Source organism: Pristis pectinata, chromosome 22 (genome assembly GCF_009764475.1).
Source record: "Pristis pectinata isolate sPriPec2 chromosome 22, sPriPec2.1.pri, whole genome shotgun sequence".
Lineage (NCBI taxonomy): Eukaryota > Metazoa > Chordata > Chondrichthyes > Rhinopristiformes > Pristidae > Pristis > Pristis pectinata.
The window spans coordinates 6,960,074-6,977,515 of NC_067426.1; positions in this window are offsets into that span (position 1 = coordinate 6,960,074).

Below are 17,442 nucleotides of genomic sequence, written 5' to 3' on the forward strand. Positions count from 1 at the left end.
GTCCCTGGGTTACGACAGGCTTCCGTTCCCAAGAACTCTTCGTAACCCGAACTGTTCATAAGTCGGAAATGAGCAACGGCGGTGAGAGGAGAGCAAGCAGGCAATGGAAAAGCGGCCTCCAGCCAGTCTCACTGACTCAGCGAGTGAGTCTGCTCAGCGCTCCTGGCTCAGCTTGGCTCCACCCAGCTCCCAGTTGTTGGGGTGGGGAGAGAAGGCATGCGGAAATGCCCATTCCCACCTGGCAGAAGATGCCTGCGGCCCTGCGGCAGTCGGCAAATCCATCCCGCCGGTCTCCCAGGTGCTCTCTGTTATTTATGGGGTGTCCATAAGTCAGGCGTTCAATAACCCATGGAGGGAAGGGTTAGCTAGATCTTAGAGCAGGATAAAATGTTGGCACAACATCATGGGCTGAAGGTCCCCTGTACTGTGCTGTAATGTTCTATGGAGAACCTGCACATTACATCAGAGAGAGAGAGGGGGGGTGCGGAGGGAGGGGGGGAGAGAGAGAGAGAAAGAGAAAGAGAAAGAGAGAGAGAGAGAGAGAGAGAGAAGAATTGGGCTCAAAGTGACAGAATGCCTTACTGTGCCACATCGTGCTCAGTAGATGAGAGTGAATAACTGTCAACAAAGCCAATTGATAATGTGGCTGGTCCATTAATGCCACTTCATGCCTCTCTCTTATGGTAACAGGTACTGAGAGGTGAAAATACTTGAAATCAAACAATGCAGAACTTTAATACGAGATCCATGGTTTGCCAGCATTCTCCACACCTCCTTCCCCCCACGGGTTTTGTTTCCTAGGTCTGATTTACTTCCCCTCCTCACTCAACTCCCCCACACCCCTACCCACCTACTTCAGGTGAACTACTTATAGAAGAGATGTGAGAGGTGATTTTATTGAAATGAACATTTCTGAGGGGGTTTGTCAAGATAGATGTGAAGAGAGTTAAATGAAAATTTCTCCCTTGGAGAACGTAGTCTCAGATAAAAGTTCACCTTTCAGGCGGAGATGAGGAAGAATTTCTCATTTAGCATTGAAAATCTTTAAAATTCTCCACCCCCCAATTGTGCAGACAGAGGCTTTGAATGTATTCAAGGACAAGATGGGTAAACAGCACAGGTTCAGCTCTCCCTATCATAGAGGACGTCTACAAGAGGCGATGTCTCAGGAAGGTGACATCCATCATCAGGGATCCCCACCATCCGGGCTGTGCCCTCTTCTCGATGCTGCCATCAGGCAGGAGGTACAGGAGCCTGAAGACCCACACCTCAAGGTTCAACAACAGCTTCTTCCCCACTGCCGTCAGGTTCTTGAACCCACCTGAAAAACCCCAACTCCACCTTGGACTATATTTCTTCTTCTCTCTCTCAATCTTGTACCAGTGTCGTCATGGTTAATTTGTTGTTTATTTTCCTCACATGTTAGTTATGTATAATTTGTGTATAATTTATGTTAACTTATACTTGTCCTCATCTTGCAATGTACTGTGCTGTTGCTGTTGCAAAACATTAATTTTCATGGCATTTATACCCTGTTTATGTATGCCTATGACAACAATAAACTTGAACTTGAACTTGAACATTTGGAGTTTAGAGGAGTCAAGGGTGAGAAGAAGAGCAAAACTGAGGCCTGGATTAGAACTTATTAAATGGTAGTACAGATTCAACAGGCTTATTCCTACTCCTGGTTCTTATGGACTAATGCAAATTCCCAGTGAAGTTTTCTCAATGGACAGCCTAGAGCTGAAAACCAATCAAAACATCTCATAACTTTAGAAAGTGGGGTTAAAGTTGCAGAGTTTCAATGATCTCCAGAACCCCGGTTTTGCATTCCAGATGTTGTCTACTCTAAGCAGAGTCCACAACCTAGAAGTTACGGTTGATATTAATAGACAAAAGCAACATTCTTCTGACCACTATTTTAGCATCAATCCATTTGTTAAGACTCACGTTAAATTAATGGGCAGAAAAATTAGATGGGAGGTGGTGATTTGAAGTGGATGTTAGAGGAAAAGCAGGATGAGTGTAAATGGGTGTGTGGTTGTTGGCAAAGGTGTGGATTGTCAAAGAGCCTATTTCAGTGCTGTATGAATCCATGACTCGATGATAAATGCCAAATGAACTTATTGGAATGTCAAACAAAGTTTCTACTGCCAAATTTGGCAACAGCACTTCCCAAACTACTGCCATTTATAGGTGTAGTTTCATTGTAGATTCAAAGATAATTATAATGTGAGTATCCTTATTGCTGTTGTGTGAGACAGGTTGACCAAAAGCAGCAAAATGTTTAATACAGCCAAAAATTCACAGTTCCTGGCAGTTGTTGCAAACTATTGCTGAAAAGCTACATCTATATCATGTCATAAAAGAGTAATTGTTATAGAAACATTTATAAATCCAAGCTACAAAATGTGGCACCCACATAGATGTATTATAGCCATTAAAGTGGTAGGGCTGGTTGACACTGTTGAATTTTAAATTGTACATGTATTATGCAACGTCTGTTCTGAAAATCATCATTTACAACACTCACTGGGAGAGTGAATGTACAAACAGGGGAGCCCGGCATAGTGGTATGTGAGGGGAATTTATCACATTAATGGATGGTGGGGGAAGCAGAACACACTGGAAGAAGAATTTGTATTCCACGTAAGTACAAGGCGCAAAATAAAAGGAGGGACTCAAGTTCTTGGCATCTAAACTTCACTGGTTATTTCTACTTCTCTGTCGAGGTCAGCCCAACAACCCCAGCGTCCACCCAGTGATCTGATTCAAAACGAAAGCATAAATGGAAAAGCATTTCAAATTTCCAGTGGAGTTGAAAGAAAGGGCAAATACAGCTGAAGCTTTGACAAATCTTTCTCTTTCTAGCAGTTTCTCATCTTTTGATCTTTGTATCTTTTTAAAAAAAATCTATGTGAAAATTGCTTCAAACAATAAACTGACAGCACTGCTGATCTAATCATACCATCCTGACAATTCCATTTGTCAGGAAAATGATGATGTGGATACCCCCTTGTTTGAATCGATGACACAGCTCCAGATACAGCCAGTAATGATCGTACTAACAGTTATGAATCTTATAAATGAAAACTTTTTTTAGTTCATATTGTTTTACAAAAGGAGTGATTTGCAATTGACAATCATTGGCTCCAAACCCAATTTCACACAACACCTATATATAGACATAAATCTAATTATGATAATGGTATTGCCTGATAGTCTAGGGTGAAAGTGTTATGACGGTGAGATTTCAACGCTTGATTAGTCGTTACGGGGAAACTGGAGCAGTCAATTAATTGCTGGATGGCACACCTAATTCCTTTATTTCCTGTTTTAATCTATGGATGCAAGGGCTACAAGACCTTCCGCTTTAGCTGTCTCTGAAACGCTGAGAAATTACAGAGCAGGATAGAGTGTCTGATATCACTGTTGGAAGCAGTGACTGCCCTGGAGAAAAGCCAGCAAACTAGCATGAGCAGAGCATAAGTGCTACTATGGACAGGCTGGGTCAAACAGGCTCTGTGTTTTATGTTCTATGAAGCTGGCGTTGTTAGCAGCACTGAGGGAAATATCGAGCCAGGCTAGAATGAGTGGGAGAATGCAAAATGATGTCTAGATCAGGCAGGATGGAGAGCAGGTCCATTCATCTATATTTTCTGCAATTCCTTGGTGTGGTTCTCAGTAGCCAAATGGTGAGCTCAAAAGACCAGCTGGAGGCATGTAATTGCATCCAATTGCATTGTAATTACAGTGTGCAAGCAAGCCATTCAGTCAGAGGCTCAGTGCTGTGTTTGTGCTCCCCTTGTGCCACCATTCACCCTCCTTCACCTCATCCAGTTCTAGCCTTTCTCCTACTTTACCCCCTTCCCTTTATCTACCTCTAAAATCCTCCATATCTAAAACCTATATCTAAAAAGAGTTCCACATACTGAGTAAAGACATTTTCCCTAAATTCCCCATTAGATTTGACAATGGCTTCTTTGTATCTGTTCCCTTTGACTTAGGACTCACACAAGTTAAAATTTCTCTACCTCTACTTCATAAAACTCCATCATATTTTTAAATAATCTCTGTTGGGCCTCTTCCCAACCAATATTTCTGAGAGAAAATAGCCCCAAACCTTTCTCGACAGATATAATCTTTCATTTCTGATATCATCCTTGCGAATCTTTGTACCATCTTCTGTGCCTCAATATCCACTTTATATTACAGAGACCAGAACTGTGCACAATGTTCTGAGTGTTGTCCAATCGAGTTTCCGTACACCTCTGATGGACCTCTATGCTTCTCAAGTCAATTTTTCTGCTTTTAGCTCTGGTTGAATCCAACACGTCTAAGGGACATCGGATGAAACTGACAGATTAATTCATGCTGATAAATAACAGCCAGGCACAGTCATATAAATGTAAAGCATTTGTATCTGGAAGGCCAACAACATGGTCTGATGGATTTTGATTGCTTACTGCATTTGGCATTTTATAAGCTGACCCAGTTCAGCACGTACAAGTGACAGATCCTAACCCAAAATTTACATCTGACTTTATGCAAGTTATACCCTTTGTACCATGAGGGACACATTTTTGGCAGTGGGACACCATATGAACGTCCAAACCTCCGGCACCAGCCATCACTATCTGTCAGACAAATTCAACCATTTTTAAATGGATGTCAGCAAAAGCAAAATATCCAGCCTGTATGATTGTCCATTCCAAGAAAACAGAGCAGAAAACTGGTTGAGTTATTCATGGGTGCCAAATGCAGATCATGACTCAGTCTTTGAAAGCACCTGTGGGACATTTATTGAATGGTTAAAATAAAAACTTGCATTTAATTGCTTCCATTTGCTAAAGAAACCAATAGTGTGATGATTAAGCTGCTAAAGTGGGCCACTGAGTGAGGGGTGAGTTTAAATTCCATCCTGGCAGCAGGGTATTTAAATTAAATCAATCCAGAGTTTTATTTTAAAAAATCTAGTAACAGTAACCATGAAATTATTAAATTGTAAAAACCCATCGAGTTCATAAATATCCTTCAGGGAGAAAATATGCTGCCTTTACCACGTCCAACCCATATGTGACTCTAGACCCCACCAGTGTGGTTAATCTTTAACTGCCTCCTCAACTCAGGGGCTTCTAGGGTAAATGAAAGAAACCTGCAGATGTTGGAAATCTGAAATAAAAACAAAAAGTACTGGAGTCACTCAGTAGGTCAGGCAGCATCTGTGGAAAGAAAGACAGTTAACAGTTCAGGTCAGGACATTTCATCATAATTGGGGGCTACAGTTCTGATCCTGCTGTTTTATTGCCATTCCTTCTGATCTTCCCCTCTCTCCCAAACAATCAGTCCAGACAGAGGCCTCATCTTCATCCCCTTCTCTCCTCAATGAATTCTGAGTCTGATATGACTTTGACCTTCTTCCACCACATCCACCTCCATGCCCATGTCTTTGGGCAGGGGTCTTCACCCCAGATTGCTGACCCTTTCTCCCGTCTCTATATTTCTCATTCCAACCAGAACCCTCCCTCTGACGTCTTACCTTCTCCAGATCTATTCCCACTTCTCACGAGGGCTCCAGGACCTGAAATGTTATCTGTTTCTTTTCTTGCCCTCCGTCTTCTCGTGACTACCATTGGGGAGGAGGGACAGGAGCCTGAAGACCCACACTCAATGATTCAGGAACGGCTTCTTCCCCTCCGCCGTCAGATTTCTGAACGGTCCATGAACACCACCTCATTTTTTTTCCTTTTTTTGGCACTGCATTATTTGTTTATTTTTGTAATAATAGTAATTTTATGTCTTTTCATTGTACTGCTGCCTCAGAACAACAAATTTCACAACATATAAGCCAGTGATAGTAAACCTGGTTCTGATTCAGATTTTGATTATTTCCAGCATTTTCTCTTTTTATTTCAGGATCATCTAAGGATTGGCAATAAATGCTAGAGCTGCTGGTCATGTTTGCATCTAGTGAAGAAATAAATTAAAGAAAACACATTCTTTCTTTACCTTTGCAACTCGTGTAGGAAACCACATTGAAGGTACCAAGGCAATAATGTAAATCGTGCAAGACATTCTCCTTGAGGATTAGGGGATCTGCTGAAAAGACACAAAGCCACTTAGAAGGAAAGTGATCCAAGTTGTTGATATATTATGACATAAGTAAGGATTATTTGAACTGCAGTTGCCCAGGGACCTTCCATTCAACAGGTTTGGATATACACAATATTTTGTGGTCAATATGCCACACCAACAAGCTGCACTGAGTGAAAGCCATTGTTTACAACTCAGAGTTAAAGGCGACAAAATGGAATTCAAGTTGCCCCAAATGTTTAGCTGGTTTAATGTGACCGATTCAGTCCCGTCTTTTAATTAGCTGAGTTCAGCAAAAGAAAAAGTTCAGCAGAGGAACTATCGTTTGTTCATCAGCCGGTTGCTGGGATGTTGGTACTGATGCATGTGGGAAGATCTAGTCAACTAAGTTTAGTATTCAAGAGATTCAAAGGACTGCAGATGCTGGAATGTAAGATTTCTCTATTAGTCACAGGTACATCGAAACACACAGTGAAATACATCTTTTGTGTAGAGTGTTCTGGGGGCAGCCCACAAGTGTCGCCACACCTCCGGCGCCAACATAGTGTGCCCACAACTTCCTAAACCATATGTCTTTAGAATGTGGGAGGAAACTGGAGGAAACCCACGCAGACACGGGGAGAACGTACAAACTCCTTACAGACAGTGGCCGGAATTGAACCCGGGTCGTCTAGATGAAAAACACGATGATGCTGGAGGAAGTCAGCAGGCCAGGCAGCGTCCATGGAGAAAAGCAGCCGGTCAACGTTTCGGGTCAGGACCCTTCTTCAGGACTGAAGATAGGAAAAGAGGAAGCCTAATATATAGGAGGGAAAAGCAGAGCAGTGATAGGTGGACAAAAGAGGGGAGGCAGGGTGGGCACAAGGTGGTGATAGGTAGATGCAGGTAAGAGATAGATTTAGGACTCAGATGAGGAAAAGCTTCTTCACTCAGAGGGCGGTGTGCCTGTGGAATTCTCTACCACAGAGGGTTGTAGAGGCCAGATTGATGAATATTTTTAAGGAGATAAACTTGTAGACACAAAAGGCATCAAGGCGTATGGAGGAAGAGCAGGAAAGTGCGATTGAGAAAAAGGATCAGCCATAATCGCATTGAATGGCAAAGCAGGTCTGGAGGGCTGAATGGTCTACTCCTTTTCATATTTTCAATATTTGTTACTATTTTACTCTTGCACCTGAGATAGGAAGATGGGAGTATTCCCAATTCCAACAGATGAACTGTGCTCACTGGTCAACAACAGGAAGGGATGTGATCGCACCATCGAGGACATCTTCAAGAGACGGTGCCTCAAGAAGGCTGCATCCATCACTAAGGATCCTCACCATCTGGAACATGCCCTCTTCTCATTACTACCATCTGGGAGAGGACCCACATTCGACGATTCAGGAACAGCTTCTTCCCCTCTGCCATGAGATTTCTGAACGGTTCATGAACCCATGAACACTACTTCGTTATTCCTTCTTTTTGCACTATTTATTTATTTTTGTAATTGATGGTAATTTTATGTCTTTGCACTGTACTGCTGCCACAAAACAAAATATTTCACGTCATCTAAGTCAGTGATAGTAAACCTGATTCTGATTCTGATTCTGATTCTGACATGGAGAGTGTGCAGGATGGTCAGGTTATTCACAACGCATTAACGCGATGTGGGCCTTACTGGGAAAGCGAGCATTTACTGCTCATCCATAACTGACCTTGTGAAATTGGTGGTGAGCCTAGCTCTGGAATGGCCGCTGTCCAGATGTTGGGAGTTCTCGTACAATGCTGTTGAGTAGGGAGTTTTTAGGGGAAAGACCCAGCAGCAACAAAGGAGCAGCAATATATTTCCAGGTCAGGATGGTGTGTGACCAGTGGTGCAACCTGCAGGTGGTTGTGTTACCAAGTGCCTGCTAACCTTGCCCTTCCTGGTGGTACAGATCACAGATTTGGAGGTGCAATTGGAACGGCACTACAGTTTGTAGATGGCACACACTGTGTGACAGAGGCGGAGGGAGTGAATGTTTCGGGTGGTGGATGGGATGCCAATCATATGGGCTGTTTTGCCCTGGATGGTGTCAAGTTTTTTATGCATTGCTTGAATTGAACTCATTCAGGCAAATTGAAAGTATTCATAGTACTCCTGACTTGTGCCTTGCGGATGAAAAGCCAAACAGCAGATCCTGGAAGTCTCAAATAAGAAAATAAAATGCCGTGAATACTCAGCAGGGTCAAATTTTCAAGTTGATGACCTTTCATCAGGTCATTGACCTGAATTGTTAACTCTGTTTCTTCCACCATAGATGCTGTCTGATCTTTTGAGTATTTCCAGCTTTTGAGTATTTTCAGTTCTCTTTTGCCTTTTCAGTTTTGGAAAGGCTTTCTCGAATCAACAGGTGAATCATTAACCTCAGAATTCTCAACCTCTGAATTTTTCTTGCAGCTTCAGCGTTCATCTAGCTGGTCAGCGTAGTCTCTTGTTGGTGATAAGCCACCAGAGTATGGACAGTGGGAAACTTAGGGACTTTAATGCCATTAAATAGCCTCTAGTTTGGCACTGATGTCTCCCATAATAAAGCAGCCTGCTACCCACTCTAATGAATGGCATATTGAAGAACTGAGCGAGGTCATTGAGCAAGAATGACGTCTGTCCCATCAGTAAGTCAACCTTTTAGGCCAGAAGATGGTCAGTCTGTCAGGGAAAATGAGGAAATGAAAAATAAATAACACATTTCAGGTATCATTGAGAAAACAGTGGATATGATTTCCTTCATTATTTGCCCTGAGTCTAAACTTGTTCCTAGTTTTTCGATTGATTCTTGTTACGTGGGCATCGTTTTCAAGGGCTGAATTTATTGACCATCCCAACTGCCCTTGGGGTGGCAAGCTACCTTCATGAGTCGTGTTGAAAGTGCTCCCACAATTCAGTCGGAGAGGCAGTTGCAGGATTTTAGATCCAGGCACGGAGATGTAAATCTCTCATTAAAAACACCACATGATGTAAATCTACCCTTTACATCTTGCATTTTGAACTGGTTGATAAGACTTGTCTTGCAAAATCAAAGAAAAAGTCCCAGCGCTCTTCAACTCACTCTGCAACTTTATTTGCTTTGACAATTAAAAAATCCTGAAAATGAGTGGATTTCACCAGTGACAACCTCAGACACCAGTGCGACTTCCACTGTAGACTTTCCACAATGTGACTTTCTCCTGAGTGAGGGGTGAGTTCAAATTCCATCCTGGCAACGGGGCATTTAAATTAAATCAATCCAGAGTTTTATTTAAAAAATCTAGTAACAGTAACCATGAAACTACTAAATTGTAAAAACCGATCGAGTTCATAAATATCCTTCAGGTCCATAGATCCCTCAAGGTTGCCACGCAGGTCGATTGGGTTGTTATCGACCCTGTTTTATGTGACTTTCTCCTGTTAATGACATGCAAACCTGAGCCAGTGCACCTGGAAAAGGATTAATTTTCATGGTCCTCATTCAAAGCTTTAGAGTTAGCACCAATATATGTAATCTCACTCCCACCTGGATCTGTGCAACTGGCAAGTTACGTTTTACTTGGCCAGTTTAGGTGGAAGGTGTCAGCTGCGGCTCAGTTGCCCCTGACTCACTCCCGAGATTGTAGCATGAAAACCTAGACCAATACTCCAGTGCAATACTGCAGATGTGGTGTACTGGTAGAGGGGACAAGACAAGCCCTGTCTGTCCTCGAAGGTGGAAGTTAAAGATACCAAGGTAAACGAAAATCATGTTCACATTTCTACTTGTGGGTGCATACAGTGCACAAAACGACTGCAAAGTTTACTAAATTGGTAAATTGTGAAATTGGTTTATTATTGTCATGTGTACCAAGGAACAGTGAAAAACTTGTTTTGCATGCCGTCCATACAGATCATTTCATCACATCAGTGCATTGAGGTAGTACAAGGGAAAACCAATAACAAAATGCAGAATATAGAGTTACTGTTACAGAAAAAGTGCAGTGCAGACAGAAAATAATGTGCAAGGCCATGATAAGGTAGATTGTAAGGTCAAGAGTCCATCTTATCGTAAAATGGGGCAGTTCAATAGTCTTATAACTGCAGGATAGAAGCTGTCCTTGAGCCTGGTGGTACGTGCTTTCAGGCTTTTGTAACTTCTGTGAAGTGAGGGGGGGAGAAGCAAGAATGACCGGGGTGCGTGGGGTCTTTGATTATGTTGGCTGCTTTACTGAGGCAGTGAGAAGTGTAGACAGAGTCCATTTTTGGTTTTGGTTTGGTTTATTATTGTCACTTGTACCGAGGTACAGTGAAAAACTTGTCTTACAAACTGATCTTACAGGTCAACTCATTACACAGTGCAGTTACTTCAAGTTAGTACAGAGTGCATTGATGTAGTACAGGTAAAAACAATAACAGTACAGAGGAAAGTGTCATAGCTACAGAGAAAGTGCAGTGCAATAAGGTGCAAGGTCACAACAAGGTAGATCATGAGGTCATGAGGTCATAGGTTATAGTCCATCTCATTGTATAAGGGAACTGTTCAATAGTCTTTTCGCAGTGGGGTAGAAGCTGTCCTTAAGTCTGGTGGTACGTGCCCTCAGGCACCTGTATCTTCTACCCGATGGAAGAGTAGAGAAGAAAGAATGTCCCAGGTGGGTGGGGTCTTTGGTTATGCTGGCTGCTTCACCAAGACAACGAGAGGTAAAGACAGAGTCCAAGGAGGGGAGACTGGTGTCCGTGATGCACTGGGCTGTGTCCACAACTCTCTGCAGCTTTTTGCGGTCTTGGGCAGAGCAGTTGCCATACCAAGCCATGATACATCCAGACAGGATGCTTTCTATGGTGCATCGGCAAGAGTTGGTGAGAGTCAAAGGGGACAAACCAAATTTCTTTAGCCTCCTGAGGAAGTAGAGGCGCTGGTGAGCTTTCTTGGCCATGGCATCCACATGGTTTGTCCAGGACAGGTTGTTGGTGATGTTCACTCCCAGGAACTTGAAGCTCTCAACCCCCTCGACCTCAGCATCATTGATGTAGACAGGTGCATGTACACTGCCCCCTTTCCTGAAGTCAATGACCAGCTCTGTAGTTTTGTTGACATTGAGGGAAAGGTTGTTGTCATGACACCATTCCACTAAGCTCTCTATCTCCTTCCTATACTCCGATTCATCGCTGTTTGAGATACGGCCTACAACGGTGGTATCATCTGCAAACTTGTAGATGGAGTTAGAGCAGAATCTGGTCACACAGTCATGAGTGTATAGGGAGTAGAGTAGAGGGCTGAGGAAGCAGCCTTGAGGTGCACCAGTGTTGAGAATAATCGTGCCGGAGGAATTGCTGCCTATCCTCACTGATTGCAGTCTGTTTGTTAGAAAGTCAAGGATCCAGTTACAGAAGGAGGTGTTGAGTCCTAGATCTCGGAGTTTGGTGACAAGCTTGCTTGGTATTATTGTATTGAAGGCAGAGCTGTAGTCAATAAACAATAGTCTAACGTAAGTGTCCTTACTGTCCAGATGCTCCAGAGCTGAGTGAAGGGCCAGGGAGATGGCATCCGCTGTAGACCTTTTTCGGCAAGAGGCGAATTGCAATGGGTCCAGGTTGTCTGGGAGGCTGGAGTTGATGCACGCCATGACCAACCTCTCAAAGCACTTCATGTTGGTGGATGTCAGAGCCACTGGTCGGTAGTCTGCACTATTTGTTAAGTGTTAGGGGCATATACAAATTTAAATCTTTTGTTTTACATTCTGGTTAGTTGTGTTTCCCCACTTTCCATCAATTGTGGATAACCTCCGTTTGTTGGACAGAGGGTCGATCACTGTAAAACCACCAACAACCCCAGTTTCATTCTCATTCTGTAGTCACGAGAATGACTAATCTCAGCCAGACCTACCTATGCACTGGAGAGAAAAAAAATACATTAAATACTCACCAAAATAGGTCTTATTTCACTTACATGGTTATTAGTCAAACATTCAAATGATTATTATACAAGAACTAATATTTCTTTTAGCAAGACATATTCACGTTCAGCTAGCAAGCATTTGGCTTCAGGACTAAAAAGCTGCCAACATATTTGTGCAAGAAATGTTATTGCAATCATTCTCCTTCCTTGGCAAAGACCTCTCAACATACTTCTATGAAAAACACTTTTTTTTTATTTTTAACTACCTGGAAGCAATAAGCGGTAGATGATTAAAAATGGGGTATGCAGTCTTTTTGTTTAAAAACTCACCACCTCCCCTGGTGCTGCCAGAGAAGGTACTGGAAGCAGATATGAGAGCAATGTTTAAGAGGATTTAGGTAGGCACACAAACAGGCAGGGAATGGAGGGATATGGGCCACGTGCAGGCAGCTGTGCAAATTAAATTGGCATCATGGTCAGCACCAACATTATGGGCCAAAGGGCCTGTGTAATGTTCTGTGCTGTTTGATGTTCTATTCCACATTCTGTGGGTCTGTGATACTTTTCAATGAGTCATCTCAACGGGACTTCACAGATATCTCTTGGTGTTACATTGTGACTTAAGATGAAACCATGTGGTATCTTTGACTAGCCACATCATTCAATGAAGTGAGATTCATAAATTTCTCAACATGTGTGAAAAAAAACTTGGTAAATGTTGCCTGAAGAATTCTGAAACTGTTGCTGTGTTTGAAGCAGAAATTAGTGCTGGCTCAAGCTGTTGCCATTGATTAGTTTTCCTTTAGTGTCCATTCCTCTCCTGGGCCCATCTACTGAGACGCCATTTATCACACCTGAAGTGTTAATAAATACCAATTATAAGTTACTATTCAAAATATGTTTGTATCATTGAGTAAGGTCTCTCCCACAGACATAAGCACAGACACATACCCAACACAGGCATATATATGCACTCATGCATACACATGTGTGCACATGTACACACACATGCATACAAACATGCTTGCTCACAAACACACACACACACTCATACACACATTCACACACACATCCTCACACACACACATACACACATATGCACACACATGCAACCTCACACACACACACACGCACACACACACATATGCACCCACACACACCCTCACACACACATACGCACACACACACATACAAGCACACACACACACACGCACACACACCCTGATACACACACACACACACGCACTCACACACACTCACACACACACTCACAGGCACACGCACACACACTCACGCACACACACTCATGCACACAAACATCATCTGCTGTCCATGGCCTTTATTAAACATCACAAAAGCCTTTGACCCCAATAACTGAGTGGGATTACGGAGAATTCTTCTCAGATTTGGCTGTTCCCCCAACATCTGTTACCATCCTCCATCTGCTCTACAAGAGGAGTATGTGGAGTTTGAAGGGGTAGGTGACCAGGCTACTGTGCTCCCTCTGCTGTTGTGCTTGGCCTCCACACACTGCAGGGAGTCAAGGTGCTCTCTGTCTTCCCAGATGCTTTCTCCTCCAGTTCAAGTGGCCTTGATGGGATCCCCTGAGTCCCTGGGAGTGTTACATTTTTTAAAGAAATTCCGAAAACGAACAAATTATTTTCTCCAACGTCCTGGGTGTTCTAACCACTCTCAGACAGGAAAAACACTGTCCAGGATGTTCACCCATCCAAACCCACGGGATTTCCCAGTCTGTAGGAGACACCAGATAAATTCCCTTGATTTTAGAAACATAGAACTGTTCAGCCCATTTGGCCTCTTCCAGTCACAATTGCTCATATCTCCTGCACAAAATGCTATATCTGTTTCCTGAACTACGACCAACTGGGGACAGCTTCCTTCTACTTACCCTACCTCAGCTGATCACGACCAGGTATAGTTCCTCTCCAAGGAGAATTATGTCAGCTTCTCCGATCTAACGCTATAATTGAAAATTCTCACCTTTTGCATGCCTCTCTACAACCTTCACATGCTTCCTAATGCCTGGTGCCCAGGATTGGATACAATACTCAGCTGTATCCTAACTAGTGTTTTGGAGACACAAGAGACTGCAGATGCTGGAATCTGGAGCAACAAACACAATGTTAGAACTTAGCAGGTCAGGCAGCACCTGTGGAGGGAAATGGACAGTCAACGTTTCGGGTCAAGCGTCTCAACCAGAAACATCGACTGTTCATTTCCTTCCACAGGTGTTGCCTGACTCATTGGGCTCCTCCAGCATTTTGTTTGATTTTAACTAGTGTTTTGTACAGGTTCAACATGATTTTCTTGCTTTTGTTCCCTATGCCTCCGTTTATGAAGTCCAGAATCTTAACCACTCTCTCGGCATGTGAATGAGAGACAAGGGAAAGTGTTCTTAGACAATCAAAACCAGTCCAGGAGATCAGTCTTGCTTTGTTGCACCTACTTTTTGTGAGAGGTGATCATGACCTAGCCAGAATCAGATCCTACTCTCACTGAAGGTATCAATACCCAGTACATAACGAAGCAGTCTGTTCCAGTGTCCTAGCATCAAGCCTGGGTCTGGTTTTGTCCATTTCTGAGCACTGATTCTCCCTGGGCTTATATAACCAGAACAAATTGTCTATGCCAAGACCATCATCATCTTGCACATTTCCATCAATTCATCCACAAGTCTCTGAGTCTCTAAAACATAGAATACCAACTCTTTGAGACCAAGGCAGTTCAAATATAAGGCTTTGTATTAGAAGAGATTTTGAAATTCATCCTTTGTTGTGTGTGTTAAATATGTTATATTTAATATACGCACTTTGAGATCCACTTGTGAAATTTGGTTGCACTGACTTCAATGGGAACAACTTTCAGAAAAGCTACTCAACATGTATACTTTGCTATTCTATGTTTAGCATATGCAACAAAGGATAAGTCTCTGAAAATTTAAAAAGACCTGCAGATGCTGGAAATCTAAATCTAAAAGAGAAAATGCTGGAATTTCCCAGCAGGTCAGGGCACATCCGTGGGGAGAGAAATGGAGTCAACTTTTCAGGCCAGAGACCCTTCGTCAGAACTCATCTTCAGCTCTCCCGATCCACCCAAATACCTCCCTCTGGCCAATTACCCTCTCCAGATCTAAGTTCTGATGAATGATCTGTGTCCTGAAACATTGACTCTGTTTCTCTTCCCACAGAAGGATAACTATCTACTGTCCTGCTTCTGGTAAGAGGTAAAATGTCTCGGAAAATTTTTCAAGACAAATTTGGTCAGAAATTCGTTCCCCAGCAGAAGCAGTAAACTTGCTACAAAGTGGTGGCAACACATCTGCTCTACTTTTGCAAATGGTTCCCTTACCGTCAGCAAAATACGTTCTGGAGACAGAGGAAAGTGCACTGCTGTGTATCGTGATAGCTCTCTGGGATAAAGTTCTAATGAAGTTTTTTTCCATTGTTAAAGCAATCATTTTTCTCTGTTCAAGTCACATATAACTTTAATAAATGAAGAAAATAACATGCCTTTGGTGTGCAACCAATGTATGTACATCCTTTAAATAGATTTGGAGTTGTTTGGAATTTAGTTCAGGGTGAATAAAAATGGTAACGTTTCATCCACTCTTGGGCAACCTAGGCATAATAATTTTAAATCACAGGATGCAGCAAAATTACCACCCTTACAGATAGAAAATAGTTGGGTGTTTACCTTGATGCTACTTTTAATTTCAATTGCATGCGCAAAGTTATAATCCAAATGTAACTGTGGCAATGAGGAGGCATACAGGAGTGAGATAGTTCAGCTGGTGAGTGGCGTCACAACAACCTTGCACTCTACGTCAGCAAGACCAAGGAACTGATTGTGGACTTCAGGAAGGGGAGGTCAGGAGAACACACACCCGTCCTCACTGAGGGGTCACTGGTGGAAAGGGTGAGCTGCTTCAAATCCCTGAGTGTCAACATCTTGGAGGATCTATCCTGGGCCCAACACATTGATGCAATTACGAAGAAGGCAAGCCAGCGACTTTACTTTGTTAGGAGCTTGAGGAGATTTGGTATGTCACCAAAGACTCTTGCAAATTTTTACAGATGTACGGTGGAGAACATTCTGACTGGTTGCATCACCGCCTGGTATGGAGGCTCCAATGTGCAGGATCACAAGAGGCTGCAGAGGGTTGTAGACTCAGCCAGCTCCATCATGGGCACAACCCTCCCCACCATTGAAGACATCTTCAAGAGGTAGTGCCTCTAGAAGGCAGCATCCATTACTAAAGACCCTCACCATCCAGGACATGCCCTCTTCTCTTTTCTACCACCAGGAAGGAGGTACAGGAGCCTGAAGACCCACACTCGATGATTCTTCCCCTCCACCATCAGATTTCTGAACAGTTTTTGAACCCATGAACACTACCTTCTTATTCCTTTTTTTGTACTATTTATTTTGTAACTTATAGTAATTTTTATGCCTTTGCACTGTACTGCTGCAGCAAAACAACAAATTTCATGTCATTTAAGTCCATGATAATAAATCTGATTCTGATTCTGATTTTGATGCTGAGTCACATTAATTTTGCTTGTGTGGATTGGGGAAAAAAAAGAAATCAAGGGATATGGGGTTAGTGCAGGAAAATTCTGCTCTGGTAAAAAACTGGTCACAATATTATTGGATGGCAGGTCAAGGGAGTGAAAGGTCTGCTCCAACTTGTATTTCTTACTTTCTTATGTACTTAGCTGTCATATCAGCAGGTAACCATTATGCTGTGCCTTAAAGAAAGACTTGTTTTTCTGTAGCATCTCTACTATTGTTGGCCGAATCATGGGTGGCGATGAGTCAGTACGAGTCAGGAGTGAGATAGAACATCTGGTTGAGTGGTGCTGCAATAACGACCTCATGCTTAACGTCAGCACAACCAAGGAGCTAATCATTGACTTCAGAAAGGGGAAGTCGGGAGACCACGTGCCAGTTCTCATTGGTGGGTCAGAGGTGGAGAGAGTGTCCAGCTTCAAATTCCTGGACATTACCATCTCAGATGACCTTTCCTAGTCCCAGCACATAGATGCAATCACAAAGAAGGTGTGTCAGTGCCTCTACTTTCTTAGAAGCTTAAGAAGATTCAGCATGTCACCAAATACTCTAACAAACTTCTCCGGATGCACTGATGAAAGTATCCTATCTGGCTGCATCATAACCTGGTACAGCAATTCCAATGCACAGGAACGCAAGAGGCTACAGAGAGTAGTGGACACAGCCCAGTCCATCATGGGCACAGCCCTCCCCACCATTAACAGCATTGACAGCGCTGCCTCAAGAAGGTGGCATCTATCATCAAGGATCCCCACCATCCAGGTTATGCCTTCTTCTTGCTGCTACCATCGGGCAGGAGGTACAGAAGCCTGAAGTCCCACACCACCAGGTTCAGGTGCTACTTTCCTACAACCATCAGGTTCTTGAATTAACCTGCACAAACCTACCC